Genomic DNA, 17,990 nt, shown 5'->3' on the forward strand with positions numbered 1-17,990 from the left:
TGGAGTGTCAACTGGAGAACTTCTCTCTTTTGTGATGTGCAGTTCACTTTAACTACAGCGGCAGGCAAAGCAAAGGCAGTGTTCTTCTGCAAGGATCTAAGAAGCCTTCGCCGCTCATGCACGATAGATTTACCTTAAGTACAGTGTGTCTTTTAATGGCTATTGACAGTGCACTGTGTTGCCCTGGAATCTTCTGGTGTTTTACTTATGAAGGTCAGACATGTTGGTATAGAGGACAAATGTGAACTGTAAAGACACTCACATACCAGCACAGAGGCACAAACGCGTGCACACACACACACACACACACACACACACACACACACACACACACACACACTAACAGGTATCACACCCTAGAGCTCTCAAACTCAACTCTGGACCTCGAAGCCAGTTCCACAATGTTTTTTTCATTCTACCCCTCTAATCAGGGACTGATTTAGACCTGGGACACCAGGTGGGTGCAAATAATTATCAAGTAGAACAGAAAACCAGCAGGCTTCAGACCTCGTAAGGTAAGAGTTGAAAACCCCTGCCCTAGAACATAACACATAAGACAGCAGAAATTGTCATCTCAGTGCAGAGGGGGAACACTTTAATTAAAGAGACGTGTGACACCACTTTGTTCTGCAGAAGTCTGGTTGTACTTCCATTCATTTCAATTCCCTCTCATCAAAAAACATTGGCGTTTCAAACTGCATCAATTCATTCAAGTCAAGTCCAATCTTTCCAGTATAAGCACGTTTGCATTGGCATTTCAATACACGTATATCGACCCCTTCAACTCAGAGCTGGTGTAGGTTGGCTTTCTGAAGGACACAGGTCCAAGTGTACATGTATATGAAGTGAGACCAACAGAGACCAAGTGAAAACAAAACAGAGATGCTGCTGCATCATTAATACTGAGTGAGGAGTCATCATAACAATAAGAGACACTGTATGCTCTGTATGCACAACATGCACTAGCTCCATCTCTGCCAAGCTGAGGCTAGCAACACCAGAGAGATTGGCAGAGTGAGATGTTCTAGCTACACCCAATACTCTGATTATTCATTTCACTGAATGATTTGCAATGCTTGTAGATTGTTTGAAAAATACCGTAGTGAACAGGCAAACCAGACAATAGCTGGAATTCCCAGTCTTGTCACAATGTTTGGATGTAATTTGCAATGGGGAGGCCGACCAGTTATCAATCTTCCATAAACTTTGGCTTGACTAATAACTATATAAAATGACAAAGAGCAAATATAAATGAAGACAATGACGCCGGGTATATCTGTGCCACAAAATAAATAGTGTATTTGAAGCTTTGCCAATGGGGAGGTCATAAAAATGTATTATATTAATTCTTCAGGGTGGATTCAAGGAAGCCTTGTGAATAATGTATTTAGACTAAGGCTCAGAGGGTAATTAGGCACATGTGCGGAATAACTGAATCTGCCCTACTGTTAAAAGACTATCAGAGAGGAGCCAGCCATCCAGCCGACCATGTGTGTAACCAGACAGAGACAGTGGCTGGGTCTGGGCTGAGGCTGGATCTGGGCTGGGTGGACACTGTTTTGGGTGGCTAATTAGACCAGGGCTGAGGAATGGATTCTCTCTCTCTCTGTCTCTCCACCAAGCAGCCAAGCAGGCACCACTGACCTTTCTAAGAGGGGAACTGTCCTCCTCCTGTGTTCTCATTCAGATGACTGTTCATGGGCAATTCCATGGTAACGGAATTAGCTGAGACCAACTTTCCCTCTAAACTGGAGGCGCAGTCAGTGGCGGTTCTAGACCATTTCAACTGGGGGGGCCAAGCTGGGGCCAGTTGTACTATTAGAGGGGCCAGTTACATTAGACGTTATTGTTGTCATATAGTTTTCTTCACTGCATTGCAGGCATTAGCAGGCAAAAGACCATGTTCATAATCATCATCGTTGCCACTGTCTAATAACGGATGTAGAAAAAGAACGATAGCAAAAATTTGTTATGTAAAAACTATTTTATACTCCACATTTAGAGGGGCCACAAGGGGGTTCAAAATTGTTGTCACAGGGGCACTGCCCCCCCCAGAACCGCTAGTGAGCGCAGTAGCGCGAGATTACCGTGCAGCTCCCCAAACAGCCGCACAGAAGACATATCAGCCCACAGAAATAAGCACGAGATTGAACATCACTCAACTTTCTAGAGCTGTGGTCACCAACCAGTCAATCGCGATCAACTGGTCGATCTCCAAGGCATTCCTCGTCGATCGACAAAACATTTCAGTAAAAAAACCATCAATAAAACCTTAGGTGCACCCGATTATGCTGGCGAAGTGTTGCCATTTTGAACTATTTCATGTGTCTGAAGGTAAACTCTACCTTCCCGGCAGGCCCAGAGAGCATATCAAGTGCACTATAGGCCTACCGCTGGCCAATCGGATGGCTCAGATTACCGTGTCGGCAGTAATGTAGCAGGCATAAAAGAAAGATAAGAGCTGCTGTTTTTATGAGTGAGCTCATGTTTAAATTCTTACTCAGCACTGTCAACACTTTGTATTCAACACTTTTATAAGCCATAAAATGCCCGTTCTTCCTATTTTCCCTCAGCGCTGCAACAAGCACTGCAGCAGTTAAAGGCGTTGCCTGGTCACTCTGACGTCTGCCTTTATCCGTGCAGCATATATGGTGATTCGGCCTCTGCAGAAGTCAGGGCATTCATACTTCTAGCGCTTCACGGAGCAGCGCAGAGCTGTTGTCAAGGAAGTGAGTTTATACAGGACTTTCCGGCCTCAACTACCGTCAACCAATCATGCGGAGCTACAGTGGGAAGAAAAAGTATGTGAACCCTTCCGAATTACCTGGATTTCTGCATAAATTGGTCATAAAACGTCATCTGATCTTTATCTAAGTGACAACAATAGACAAACACAGTCTGCTTAAACTAATAACACACAAACAATTATAATGTTCCATGTCTTTAATGAACACACCGTGTAAATATTCACAGTGCTGGTTGGAAAAAGTATGTGAACCCATGGATTTAATAACAGGTTGACCCTCCTTTGGCAGCAATAACCTCAACCAAACGTTTTCTGTAGTTGCGGATCAGACCTGCACAACGGTCAGGAGGAATTTTGGACCATTCCTCTTTACAAAACTGTTTCAGTTACACAATATTCTTGGGATGTCTGGTGTGAACCACTCTCTTGAGGTCCTGCCACAGCATCTCAATCGGGTTGAGTTCAGGACTGACTGGGCCACTCCAGAAGGCGTATTTTCTTCTCTTCAAGCCATTCTGATGATTTGCTTCTGTCTTTTGGGTTGTTGTCCTGTTGCATAACCTAACTTCTGTTGAGCTTCAATTGGCTAACAGATAGCCTTACATTCTCCTGCAAAATGTCTTTATAAACTTGGGAATTCATTTTTCCGTCGATGATAGCAAGCTATCCAGGCCCCGAGGCAGCCCCAAACCATGATGCTCCCTCCACCATACTTTACAGTTGGGATGAGGTTTTGATGTTGGTGTGCTGTGCCTTTTTTTCTCCACCCATAGTGTTGTGTGTTCCTTCCAAACAACACAACTTTAGTTTAATCTGTCCACAGAATATTTTGCCAGTAGCGCTGTGGAACATCCAGGTGCTCTTTTGCAAACTTCAGATGTGCAGCAATGTTTTTTTTGGACAGCAGTGGCTTCTTCCGTGGTGTCCTCCAATGAACACCATTCTTGTTTAGTGTTTTACGTATTGTAGACTCGTCAACAGAGATGTTAGTTTCTTCCAGAGATTTCTGTAAGTCTTTAGCTGACACTCTAGGATTCTTCTTAACCTCATTGAGCATTCTGCACTGTGCTCTTGCAGTCATCTTTGCAGGATGGCCACTCCTAGGGAGAGTAGCAACAGTGCTGAAATTTCACAATTTATAGACCATTTGTCTCACCGTGGACTGACTTTTACAGATATTTTTGTAACCCTTTTTCTAGCTTTATGCAAGGCAACAATTCATCTTAGGTCTTCTGAGATCTCTTTTGTTTGAGGCATGGTTCAGATCAGGCAATGCTTCTTGTGAATGGCAAACTCAAATTTTGTGAGTGTTTTTCATGGGGCAGGGCAGCTCTAACCAACATCTCCAATCTCATCTCATTGATTCAACTCCAGGTTAGTTGACTCCTGACTTGAATTAGCTTTTGAAGAAATAATTAGCCTAGGGGTTCACATACTTTTTCCAACCTACACTGTGAATGTTTAAATGATGCATTCAATATAGACAAGAAAAATACAATAATTTGTGTGTTATTAGTTTAAGCACACTGTGTTTGTCTATTGTTGTGACTTAGATAAAATAAAGATCAGATCAAATTTTATGTCACATTTATGCAGAAATCCAGGTAATTCCAAAGGGTTCACATACTTTTTCTTGCCACTGTATATGGAGCACTCTGCATTGTTACAACATTTGAGAGCCGGACAGCGATGCGGTACAGAGCTCAAATTGGACTCTGCGTGCCTCCGGAGGCTATTGCGTCACACCATCCATATGGCGCCTCCGACCACATTGTCGGATCAAGCATACAGTAAACTGGCTGTTATGAATGAACAGGAAAGTATATCTATTGGCTTGCGTTGTTATTATTGGTGGCTTGGGTCTTTTTAACATCGAGGAATATTTCACTTTCTCTGTTCATAGGAGTAACAAAATTAATGTGTTTATGAGGCAGAAATAATGCAGTGCAACGTGAGTTTTGCCATAAGCTGGAAGACGGTGTCCCTTCTTGGTCAGTGTCAGTGGAGGAAAGGGAGAGCGGAGGGATGTTGAGAGGCAGCCCCTCAGTCTGCTGAGACTGACCATCAGATGCAGGCAACATCAGCCCAGTAAAATAAAAATAAAAAGCAAATTATTTAAATGTATACTCACTCAGCTGTGCCTCACAAGTAAAACAACAACGGATGTATTACCAGTGTGATCATATAGCCTACCTCAAATAGTGAAATGTTTTTTTTAAATGGCCCAAACAACAATGCTTTGACAGGGCAATTCAAGCAAAGCCAATATGCGGTGATAATGTATTGGGCTTATAGCTTACTGCACAAACATTGTTCTTTGCTTTTGTAAACCATTCCTGAAAAGTGGTGTTCAGATGTAATATAGCCTTCATGACCACAGAAACATGCTGCATTTCACACTTCAACATATCAGTTCATCTGTGAGAGAGAAATACACACATCAACATATCAGGTCATCTGTGAAAGAGAAATACACACATCAACATATCAGTTCATCTGTGAGAGAGAAACACACACATCAACATATCAGCTCATCTGTGAGAGAGAAATACGCACAACATATCAGCTCATCTGTGAGAGAGAAATACACACATCAACATATCAGTTCATCTGTGAGAGAGAAATACACACATCAACATATCAGCTCATCTGTGAGAGAGAAATACACACATCAACATATCAGTTCATCTGTGAGAGAGAAATACACACATCAACATATCAGCTCATCTGTGAGAGAGAAATACACACATCAACATATCAGTGAGAGAGAAATACACACATCAACATATCAGCTCATCTGTGAGAGAGAAATACACACAACATATCAGCTCATCTGTGAGAGAGAAATACACACATCAACATATCAGTTCATCTGTGAGAGAGAAATACACACATCAACATATCAGCTCATCTGTGAGAGAGAAATACACACATCAACATATCAGCTCATCTGTGAGAGAGAAATACACACATCAACATATCAGTGAGAGAGAAATACACACACACCCCTAGGAGAAATCATATCAACAACCATGCCGCTAACAAATTCCTCTGTTTCCCATCTGTATGCTGTATGCCAAACCATGGTGACATTACAAACCCTTACCAAGAAGATTACTATGAGGCCAATAGCTGGATTAAGTAAAATGATAAAATTGTATTAGTCACATACACATGGTTAGCAGATGTTATTGCAAGTGTAGCGAAATGCTTGTGCTTCTAGTTCCGACAGTGCAGCAATAATCTAACAATTCCACAACAAATACCTAATACACAGACATCTAAGTAAAGTAATGGAAAATAATATTTACATATAAATATATGGATGAACAATGACTGAGGCTTAGGCAAGATGCAATAGATGGTATAAAATACAGTATATACATATGAGATGAGTAATGCAAGATAGGTAAACATTAAAGTGATATTAATAAAGTGGCATTATCAAATCAAATGTTATAGGTCACATACACATGTTTAGCAGATGTTATTGCGAGTGTAGCGAAATGCTTGTGCTTCTAGCTCCAACAGTGCAGTAATATCTAAAAAGTAGTATCCAACAGTCTCACAACATATACCCAAAAAACACGTAAATCTAAGTAAGGAATGGATTAAGAATATATATATATATATATATATATTCTTAATCCATTCCTTACATACATATATGTCAGAGCGGCATTAGACTAAGTTACAGTGGCATAGTATAGAGTACAGTATATCCATATGAGATGCAATATTTACACACAATTAAAGTGACTAAGACACCGTAGAATAGTATAGAGTACAGTTTACACATATGAGATGAGTAATGCAAGATACAGAGACATTATTAAAGTGGCTAGTGTTTCATTTCCTTAAAGTGGCCAGTGATTCCTAATCTATGTCTATAGGCAGCAGCCTCTAGACATAGGGCCAGCCAATGAGAGCATACAGGTCGCAGTGGTGGGTAGTATATGGGGCTTTGGTGACAAAACAGATGGCACTGTGATAGACTGCATCCAATTTGCTGAGTAGAGTGTTGGAGGCTATTTTGTAAATGACATCGCCGAAGTCAAGGATCGGTAGGATAGTCAGTTTTACGAGGTTATGTTTGGCAGAATGAGTGAAGGATGCTTTGTTGTGAAATAGATTCTAGATTTAATTTTGGATTGGAGATGCTTAATGTGAGTCTGGAAGGAACGTTTACAGTCTAAACAGATACCTAGGTATTTGCAGTTGTCCACATATTCTAAGTCAGAACCGTCCAGAGTAGTGATGCTGGACGGGCGGGCAGGTGCGAGCAGCGATCGTTTGAAGAGAATGTATTTAGTTTTACTTGCATTTAAGAGCAGTTGGAGGCCATGGAAGGAGAGTTGTATGGCATTGAAGCTCGTCTGGAGGTTAGTTAACACAGTGGTCCAAAGAAGGGCCAGAATGGTGTCAGTGAATGGTGTATACAGAATGGTGTCGTCTGCGTAGAGGTGGATCAGAGAATCACCAGCAGCAAGAGCGACATCATTGATGTATACAGAGAAAAGAGTCAGCCAGAGAATTGAACCCTGTGGCACCCCCATAGAGACTGCCAGAGGTCCGGACAACAGGCCCTCTGATTTGACACACTGAACTCTGTCTGAGAAGTAGTTGGTGAACCAGGCAAGGCAATCATTTGAGAAACCAATGCTGTTGAATCTGCCGATAAGATAGTGGTGATTGACAGACTCGAATGTCTTGGCCAGGTCGATGAATACGGCTGCACAGTATTGTCTTTTATGGATGGAGGTTATGATATCGTTTAGGACCTTGAGCGTGGCTGAGGTGCACCCATGACCAGCTCGGAAACCAGATTGCATAGCGGAGAAGGTACGGCGGGATTCGAAATGGTCGGTGATCTGTTTGTTATTAACTTGGCTGTCGAAGATCTTAGAAAGGCAGGGTAGGATAGATATAGGTCTGTAACAGTTTGGGTCTAGAGTGTCTCCCCCTTTGAAGAGGGGGATGACCGCGGCAGCTTTCCAATCTTTGGGGATCTCAGACGATACGAAAGAGAGGTTGAACAGGCTACTAATAGGGGTCGCAACAATTGCGGCAGATCATTTTAGAAAGAGAGGGTCCAAATTGTCTAGCCCAGCTGATTCGTAGGGTCCAGATTTTGCAGCTCTTTCAGAACATCTGCTATCTGGTTTTGGGTGAAGGAGAAATGGGGAAGGCTTGGGCAAGTTGCTGTGGGGAGTGCAGGGCTGTTTACCGGGGTAGGGGTAGCCAGGTGGAAAGCATGGCCAGCCGTAGAAAAATGCTTATTGAAATTCTCAATTATCGTGGATTTATCGGTGGTGACAGTGTTTCCTAGCCTCAGTGCAGTGGGCAGCTGGGAGGAGGTGCTCTTATTTTCCATGGACTTTACAGTGTCCCAGAACTTTTTGGAGTTTGTGCTACAGGATGCAAAATTATGTTTGAAAAAGCTAGCCTTTGTTTTCCTAACTACCTATGTATATTGGTTCCTAAATTCCCTGAAAAGTTGCATATCGCAGGGGCTATTCGATGCTAATGCAGTACGCCACGGGATGTTTTTGTGCTGGTCATGGGCAGTCAGGTCTGGAGTGAACCAAGGGCTATATCTGTTCCTGGTTAAAAAAAATTTAATGGGGCATGCTTATTTAAGATGGTGAGGAAAGCACGTTTAAAGAATAACCAGGCATCCTCTACTGACGGAATGAGGTCAATGTCATTCCAGGATACCCAGGCCAGGTCAATTAGAAAGGCCTGCTCGCTGAAGTGTTTTAGGGAGCGTTTGACAGTGATAAGGGGTGGTCGTTTGACCGCAGACCCATTACGGACGCAGGCAATGAGGCAGTGATCGCTGAGATCCTGGTTGAAGACAGCAGAGGTGTATTTGGAGGGCAGGTTAGTCAGGATGATATCTATGAGGGTGCCCATGTTTACGAATTTGGGGTTGTACCTGGTAGGTTCCTTGATAATTTGTGTGAGATTGAGGGCATCTAGCTCAGATTGTAGGATGGTCAGGGTGCTAAGCATGTCCCAGTTTAGGTCACCTAACAGTACAAGCTCTGAAGATAGATTGGGGGCAATTAATTCACATATGGTGTCCAGAGCACAGCTGGGGGCTGAAGGTGGTCTATAGCAAGCGGCAACGGTGAGAGACTTGTTTCTGGAAAGGTGGATTTTTAGAAGTAGAAGTTCGAATTGTTTGGGCACAAACCTGGATAGTAATGACAGAACTCTGCAGGCTCTCTCTGCAGTAGATTGCAACTCCGCCCCCTTTGGCAGTTCTATCTTGTCAGAAAATGTTATAGTTAGGGATGGACATTTCAGGATTTTTTGTGGCCATCCTAAGCCAGGATTCAGACACGGCTAGGACATCCGGTTTGGCAGAGTGTCCTAAAGCAGTGAATAAAACAAACTTAGGGAGGAGGCTTCTGATGTTAATATGCATGAAACCAAGGCTTTAACGGTTACAGAAGTCAACAAATGAGAGTGCCTCGGGAATGGGAGTGGAGCTAGGTGCTGCAGGGCCTGGATTAACTTCTACATCACCAGAGGAACAGAAGGGGAGTAGGATAAGGGTACGGCTAAAGGCTATACGAACTGGTCGTCTAGTGCGTTCAGAACAGAGAGTAAAAGGAGCAGATTTCTGGGCGCGGAAGAATAGATTCAATGCTTAATGTACAGGGGTATGGTAGGATGTGAATACAGTGGAGATAAACCTAGGCATTGAGTGACAATGAGAGAGGTTTTGTCTCTAGAGACACCATTTAAACTAGGTGAGGTCACCGCATGTGTGGGAGGTGGAACAAATGGGCTAGCTAAGGCATATTGAGCAGTGCTGGAGGCTCTACAGTGAAATAAGACAATAATCACTAACCAAAACCGCAATGGACAAGGCATATTGACATTAGGGAGAGGCATGCGTAGCCGAGTGATCATAGGGTCCAGTGAGTAGCTAGGCGGGCTGGAGACACGGCGTTTCAGACAGCTAGCGGGCCGGGGCTTGCAGAAGGGCCTTAGGGGGACGTCGCGACGGAAGAGTCTGTTGTAGCCCCCTCGGACGGTTACGTTGGCAGACCAGTCGTGAAGGATCGGCAGGGCTCCATGTAGGCAGTAAAAGGGTCCAGGCCAATTGGCAAAATAGGTATTGAAGCCCAAGAAATTGGCAGATGGACCTTTTCAGCTAACAGTCCGTAATACTCTAGACAGCTAGTGTGCCGCGGCTAGCAGATGGACCTTCAGGGGACGTCGCGACGGAGGAGCCTGTTGAAACCCCCTCGGGCGGATTACGTCAGTAGACCAGTCGTGATGGATCGGCGGGGCTCCGAGTCGGCAGTAAAAGGGTTCCAGGCCAATTGGCAAAATCGGTATTGTAGCCGATGGAGTGGCTGATGGACCTCTTCAGCTAGCCGGGAGATGGGCCTAGCACTAGGCTAGCTCCAGGCTAACTGGTGCTTTCTTCGGGACAGAGACGTAGTATAGAATACATTACAGTATATACTGTACATATGAAATGGGTGATGCAATATGTAAACACAATTTAAAAGTGACTAAGATATCGTAGAATACTGTGGAGTGCAGTTTATACATATGAGATGAGTAATGCCAGATACGGAAACATTATTAAAGTGGCTAATGATCAATTTCTAAAAGTGGCCAGTGATCCCTAATCTATGTCTATAGGCAGCAGCCTCTGATGTGCTAGTGATGGCTGTTTAGCAGTCTGATGGCCTTGAGATAGAAGCTGTTTTTCATTCTCTCGGTCCCAGCTTTGATGCACCTGTACTGACCTCGCCTTCTGTATGATAGCGGGGTGAACAGGCCGTGGCTCGGGTGGTTGATGTCCTTGATGATCTTTTTGGCCTTCCTATGGCATCGTGTGCTGTAGGTGTCCAGGAAGGCGGGAAGTTTGCCACCGGTAATGCGTTGGGCAGACCACACCACCCTCTGGAGAGCTTTGCGGTTGTGGGTGGTGTAGTTGCCATACCAGGCGGTGATACAGCACAACAGGATGTTCTCAATTGTGCATCTGTAAAAGTTTGTGAGGGTTTTAGGTGTTAAGCCAAATTTCTTTAGCCTCCTGAGGTTGAAGAGGCGCTGTTGCGCCTTCTTCACCACACTGTCAGCCTGATACCTCACAAATTCCCTTAGTTTACTGAGCAAATGGCTATATTATTGTTTATTTCAGTTGAACTAAATGAAGTCTAGTGTTTTGACTTGATAAGACAAGCTGCCTCATAGATCAGGTTGTTTTAACAGCCTTCTGTACTATGTGTGCAGAGATTAATATTGGGATGGTGTTAGTATGGCTAATGACCATCACCAAGGTGACTGTCCTTATGGGCTGTGACATGCTTTATTCCACATCAGTGAACAGGGTGGCAGTAAAATACTCTGTCCCTGGGTACTACTGGGTAGGATGAGGTGTCAGATCGCCCTGCCACTAAACACTGTCACTCACTATACTACACATTCTACTACACACTCCAACATCGAGTGTTTGGTTTTTACTCAAATGTGTGCTATGTTAATAGCAAAATATAGTTTAGGCAGTCTTTAATTTCATACTGGGATATGCTAACATCCCAGTAAAAAACCACCAGAGAGATACAGTATCTTATCAAACTGATACTCTGCAATACAAAAAAAAACTTTTCTCAGATAAAGAGAAGTGAGGCTGGCATGGTCTGACGAGTGCACTGAAATGACCCTGGCTCTGCATCTACATTCATCTGGAGAGGAACACAGAGAGGCTGGCCAGCATAGACCAAACAGACTGACACTAATGCCTGCCCCCCCATCTCCTCTACTCTCACATGGACTGCTTGCCTCTGGTCGTGTCTCTGTGTCTGCCCAGCTGGGTTTCTGTTACTCTGTAAATTTAGTCTATGAGGATATAAGAGCAGCTCTGAAGTCTCTGTAAAGGCTAGCCTGCCTGCCATTTATGTACGTCATTTGGGGACAGTTTCTCCTCTGGGTAATTCCCAGGGACTGAGGAGGTTGACATTGGGGGCAGACAGGACAGGACAGGAAAGGGAGCAGCGTGGTGGAGTGGAATGCTGCTGTGCTTGTGAGGAGGGAACATACTGTAAGTAGGAGCACGCAGAGCACACAGCCTTAATGGAGTGTTTATTTGGGGCAGAGCACCACACACAAAGTCAGGCCCACTAAAGAGGAGGGCCTTGGGGCAGCGAGCAGTGAATTCTAATGGTCCAGCTGCAAACAGGCAGCACCATTTAGCTTACTGATGGAACCTTACCCTACAGCACTCTGCAGACCTCCACAGGAAAATAATGCACACAAAGTGTTGCTTAAATCAGTCCATCTACATTATTCTGGGCTTACTTTCTAAACAGGTTGGCATGAATAATATACTGCTCAAAAAAATAAAGGGAACACTTAAACAACACATCCTAGATCTGAATGAAAGAAATAATCTTATTAAATACCTTTTTCTTTACATAGTTGAATGTGCTGACAACAAAATCACACAAAAATAATCAATGGAAATCCAATTTATCAACCCATGGAGGTCTGGATTTGGAGTCACACTCAAAATTAAAGTGGAAAACCCCACTACAGGCTGATCCAACTTTGATGTAATGTCCTTAAAACAAGTCAAAATGAGGCTCAGTAGTGTGTGTGGCCTCCACGTGCCTGTATGACCTCCCTACAACGCCTGGGCATGCTCCTGATGAGGTGGCGGATGGTCTCCTGAGGGATCTCCTCCCAGACCTGGACTAAAGCATCCGCCAACTCCTGGACAGTCTGTGGTGCAACGTGGCGTTGGTGGATGGAGCGAGACATGATGTCCCAGATGTGCTCAATTGGATTCAGGTCTGGGGAACGGGCGGGCCAGTCCATAGCATCAATGCCTTCCTCTTGCAGGAACTGCTGACACACTCCAGCCACATGAGGTCTAGCATTGTCTTGCATTAGGAGGAACCCAGGGCCAACCGCACCAGCATATGGTCTCACAAGGGGTCTGAGGATCTCATCTCGGTACCTAATGGCAGTCAGGCTACCTCTGGCGAGCACATGGAGGGCTGTGCGGCCCCCCAAAGAAATGCCACCCCACACCATGACTGACCCACCGCCAAACCGGTCATACTGGAGGATGTTGCAGGCAGCAGAACGTTCTCCACGGCGTCTCCAGACTCTGTCACGTCTGTCACGTGCTCAGTGTGAACCTGCTTTCATCTGTGAAGAGCACAGGGCGCCAGTGGCGAATTTGCCAATCTTGGTGTTCTCTGGCAAATGCCAAACGTCCTGCACGGTGTTAGGCTGTAAGCACAATCCCCACCTGTGGACGTCCGGCCCTCATACCACCCTCATGGAGTCTGTTTCTGACCGTTTGAGCAGACACATGCACATTTGTGGCCTGCTGGAGGTCATTTTGCAGGGCTCTGGCAGTGCTTCTCCTGCTCCTCCTTGCACAAAGGCGGAGGTAGCGGTCCTGCTGCTGGGTTGTTGCCCTCCTACGGCCTCCTCCATGTCTCCTGATGTACTGGCCTGTCTCCTGGTAGCGCCTCCATGCTCTGGACACTACGCTGACAGACACAGCAAACCTTCTTGCCACAGCTCGCATTGATGTGCCATCCTGGATGAGCTGCACTACCTGAGCCACTTGTGTGGGTTGTAGACTCCGTCTCATGCTACCACTAGAGTGAAAGCACCGCCAGCATTCAAAAGTGACCAAAACATCAGCCAGGAAGCATAGGAACTGAGAAGTGGTCTGTGGTCCCCACCTGCCGAACCACTCCTTTATTGGGGGTGTCTTGCTAATTGCCTATAATTTCCACCTGTTGTCTATTCCATTTGCACAACAGCATGTGAAATGTATTGTCAATCAGTGTTGCTTCCTAAGTGGACAGTTTGATTTCACAGAAGTGTGATTGACTTGGAGTTACATTGTGTTGTTTAAGTGTTCCCTTTATTTTTTTGAGCAGTGTATATCCGACAATGACAAAACTATGCATATACAATTACTATAGAATAATATGAATAATAAATACAATGACAGTACAAATGTCATGCTTAAACTAGTCTCTTGTGACAGACTTAACAGAAATGTAAACAAATGTCATCAAATCGAGTAGCTAGCTAGCGCACACAACAGTTGGTTCTGGGTTAAGAAATTATGCTTAAACTGATATGATGAGACATGAGCTGTAGTCAGACATGCACTCAGTTGCACCTGACAACAGCTGAAATAAGTCTTTCTATATACAGTATGTTCTCTATTGAAAGAGAATATTCAACACTCAAGCTTCCCTCCTCATAATAGGCCCTTTAAAACTGGCAGATTTCTCATTTCAATTCCACTGTGTTGGATATTGGGGCTGAAAGGGGACTCAGCTCAGTTGGAGTGATTACCTACTGTAGATCCATCTAGGCCCCCCTGTAGTTCTGATGGGGAAACCCCACCACCACACACATACCAATAGCTGTGCTGTGACGCACTGTTCTCCTGCAGTGAAGGGCAGGATGGGTTGGGGACATACTGAGGGCTCCTCATGGCTTCCTTCATATCTGAGATATGTGTGTTAGACTCACGCAATTTAAAACAATACAACACAATGAGACATAGATACATCTCTAGAAAATGTTAATGCGCTATATCTAGATTTCACAGCTTATTCTAAAGCACAAAAACCTACTATGTTATTACATGTGAAATATGCAGAAGGAACTGTTCTATGAATGATATGAGAGAGCGAGAGAGAAAAAGAGAAAGAGAAAGAAAGAGAGAGAGCGAAAGAGAGAGAGAGAAAGAGAGTGAGTGAGAGCGAGAGAGAAAAGAGAGAGAGAAAGCGTTTTAAATAGCCCCAGCAAAAGCCCCCACTATCCATCCTGATGAAATACTGTATATGTTTGAAAATGTCAAGGTTAGGGAGAAAGGCTCCTCTTTAAATGCCTTCCAGAGTAGTCAGAGTGGATTACTCTCTCAGCACTGGCTGCTTTCTGCCTTGTCCTTTCTTCCCTCCCTGACCCTTTGCATAGAGTCAAGGCCAGCCCAGAAGGCACACTGACATTTCTGCTACTTTCTGAGAAACGTTCCTGGGGGTGCAGAGGCAGCAGAGGAGAAAGGCAGAGAGAGAGGAAGAGGAGAGAGGCAGAGAGAGAGGCATATAGGGAGGAAGAGGAGAGAGGCAGAGAAGAGAGGCAGAGAGAGAGGCAGAGGAGAGAGGCAGGGGAGAGAGGCAGAGAGCAGCACATGGGAGCAGAGGGCTTGTTTCTGTAACACACCACTGACGACCTCCTGTGAACAACCATGACATCTACACAGCATGAACTGTACACATCAGTGCCAACATATCCAGGGCCCATCTTACTAGCTAAGTGTACAGTATATCTCTATAATGTATTATAGCTAGTACAATATAAAAACAGTGTGGAAATTGTCATCTGTGCAAAGAGCAGAATAAACACGAATGCATAGTGTACATCCTCGCATTATCAGAATGCAGCACTGTGTTAATTTGTTTATGCTACACATGCAAATCCCATTAATGTGAGCCTATTTTTTCATTTCTATAATCACCACTAGAATGCCAGCAGTGTGACACACACCACAGTACAGCACAGCTCATCTTCTCTGGGGAGCTCTGTGTGTACGTGATGATATGGGGCAAAGCTGTCTCGCGCTCCCTCTCTCAGGTACAAATCAATTGGACTGAGACTCTTGGCATTTCAGCGAGTGAGATCGAGAGGTATTTTTAGAGCACTTACTAAAGCCTGACATGTTTGATTCTGTTTCTTCACCCCCTCAGAGCTTCACACTCCTCCCTTTTCCTGCTGATCTCAGTCTCCTGAGAAGAATAAAATACTAGCTGTGTGTGGCTTCTCTGTTTTGACAGGGACAATGACTTTAATTTAGTCATGCCACGGTATGACAACAGTGTCCTGAGAGAAAACAGTGAGTAAGACAGTGAGACTAGTCAGTGGACGACAGAGCCTTTCATTTATTCAGTGCTGTCTCAGAGTGTGTAAGCATATGTGTGTGTGTGCATGTGAAAGGGGGCAAGAGAGATAGAGGGAGGGAGGGAGGGAGGGAGGGAGGGAGGGAGGGAGGGAGGGAGGGAGGGAGGGAGGGAGGGAGGGAGGGAGGGAGGGAGGGAGGGAGGGAGGGTCCATTCAACTCCTTTCTTCTTCATCCACATGCCATCATAAAGGTGTCAACCACCTGCCTCTCAAGTCTGTGAGACTCAACCTTTACACCGAATGTCCAACATAAGCAAGGAAAGACATCAAATAGCTTGGCCCTTCAGAGAGGTCTGGGTTATAATACCATGCTCTCTGCAGAGTCCCTCCTTTGAAACACAGTGAGATACAAGCTCAGACAAAGCCTCCATTCCCAGCAGCCCCTCTGCCACCAGGCCAGGCAGCGTCCACCTGATAGCTGCTAATACTCCTTCCCCACATGAGGTGTGTTTCCCAGTCAAGCCCCTGGGGTCTTTCAAAGCTGGTTTTCACACCACCCATCTATCGATCAGCTGTATAATTGAGTTGTCAATTGAACGACAATACGTAGTTTCACCGAACGACAATACGTAGTTACAGAGAACGACAATATGTAGTTACAGAGAACGACAATACGTAGTTACAGAGAACGACAATACGTAGTTACAGAGAACGACAATACGTAGTTACAGAGAACGACAATACGTAGTTACAGAGAACGACAATACGTAGGTACAGAGAACGACAATACGTAGGTACAGAGAACGACAATACGTAGTTACAGAGAACGACAATACGTAGTTACAGAGAACGACAATACGTAGTTACAGAGAACGACAATACGTAGTTACAGAGAACGACAATACGTAGTTACAGAGAACGACAATACGTAGTTACAGAGAACAACAATACGTAGTTACAGAGAACGACAATACGTAGGTACAGAAAACAGGTGGCGTGAAAGCCAGCCTCTCATAAGTGGTCCAGCAGCAGCTGAAAAATGAGCTCCTACAAATATTGAAATTTACATGGTTTTTAGAGTGAAGTACATCGGAAAAAAGCAAAAGAAAACTGCAAGACTGAAGAGGAGAAAAAACAAGCAACAAACAAAGAAGATAGGCTTTTGAAAAATAACTATTTTTCATAAAATTGTAGTTATCTTAGCAAGCTGAATTGTTTACCAGTTGCTAAGCAGTTGCTAGGGACTCTTTTGGAAGAAGCTAGCTAGCTAACGAAGAACAACAAAGAATATCTAGTTAACAGAAGAAAAGAAAGAGAAAATCAGGACAGAAGAAAAAGGATATCAAAGTGAAACAGTTCTCTAAAGACACAAGAGACAATAATACAAGAAACAACACTTCTGTAGCTTGTCAACTATGTGTCTGTCTATCCCTGTTCTCTCCCCTCTGCACAGGCCATACAAACGCTTCACACCGCGTGGCCGCTGCCACTCTAACTTGGTGGTCCCAGCGCGCACGACCCACGTGGAGTTACAGGTCTCCGGCAGCCTCTGGAACTGCCGGTCTGCAGCCAACAAGGCTGAGTTCATCTCAGCCTATGCTACCCTCCAGTCCCTAGACTTTCTGGCGCTGACGGAAACATGGATTACCACAGATAACACTGCTACTCCTACTGCTCTCTCTTCGTCTGCCCACGTGTTCTCGCATACCCCTAGAGCATCGAGTCAGCGGGGTGGTGGCACTGGAATCCTCATCTCTCCCAAGTGGACATTCTCTCTTTCTCCCCTGACCCATCTGTTTATCTCCTCATTTGAATTCCATGCTGTCACAGTTACCAGCCCTTTCAAGCTTAACATCCTTATCATTTATCGCCCTCCAGGTTCCCTTGGAGAGTTCATCAATGAGCTTGACGCCTTGATAAGTTCCTTTCCTGAAGATGGCTCACCTCTCACAGTTCTGGGTGACTTTAACCTCCCCACGTCTACCTTTGACTCATTCCTCTCTGCCTCCTTCTTTCCACTCCTCTCCTCTTTTGACCTCACCCTCTCACCTTCCCCCCTACTCACAAGGCAGGCAATACGCTTGACCTCATCTTTACTAGATGCTGTTCTTCCACTAATCTCATTGCAACTCCCCTCCAAATCTCCGACCACTACCTTGTATCCTTTTCCCTCTTGCTCTCATCCAACACTTCTCACTCTGCCCCTACTCGGATGGTATTGCGCCGTCCCAACCTTCGCTCTCTCTCTCCGCTACTCTCTCCTCTTCCATCCTATCATCTCTTCCCTCTGCTCAAACCTTCTCCAACCTATCTCCTGATTCTGCCTCCTCAACCC

At 44.8% G+C, this 17,990-nt stretch overlaps 1 protein-coding gene across 10 annotated transcripts in view; it reads right to left on the reverse strand.

Annotated features, from left to right (window-relative positions):
* rimbp2b (RIMS binding protein 2b) overlaps positions 1–17,990 on the reverse strand; it is a 141,741-nt gene that overhangs the window by 64,153 nt on the left and 59,598 nt on the right. The gene's annotated exons all lie outside the window — the stretch shown is intronic.

The sequence above is a fragment of the Salmo salar genome, chromosome ssa24, assembly GCF_905237065.1.
Source record: "Salmo salar chromosome ssa24, Ssal_v3.1, whole genome shotgun sequence".
Lineage (NCBI taxonomy): Eukaryota > Metazoa > Chordata > Actinopteri > Salmoniformes > Salmonidae > Salmo > Salmo salar.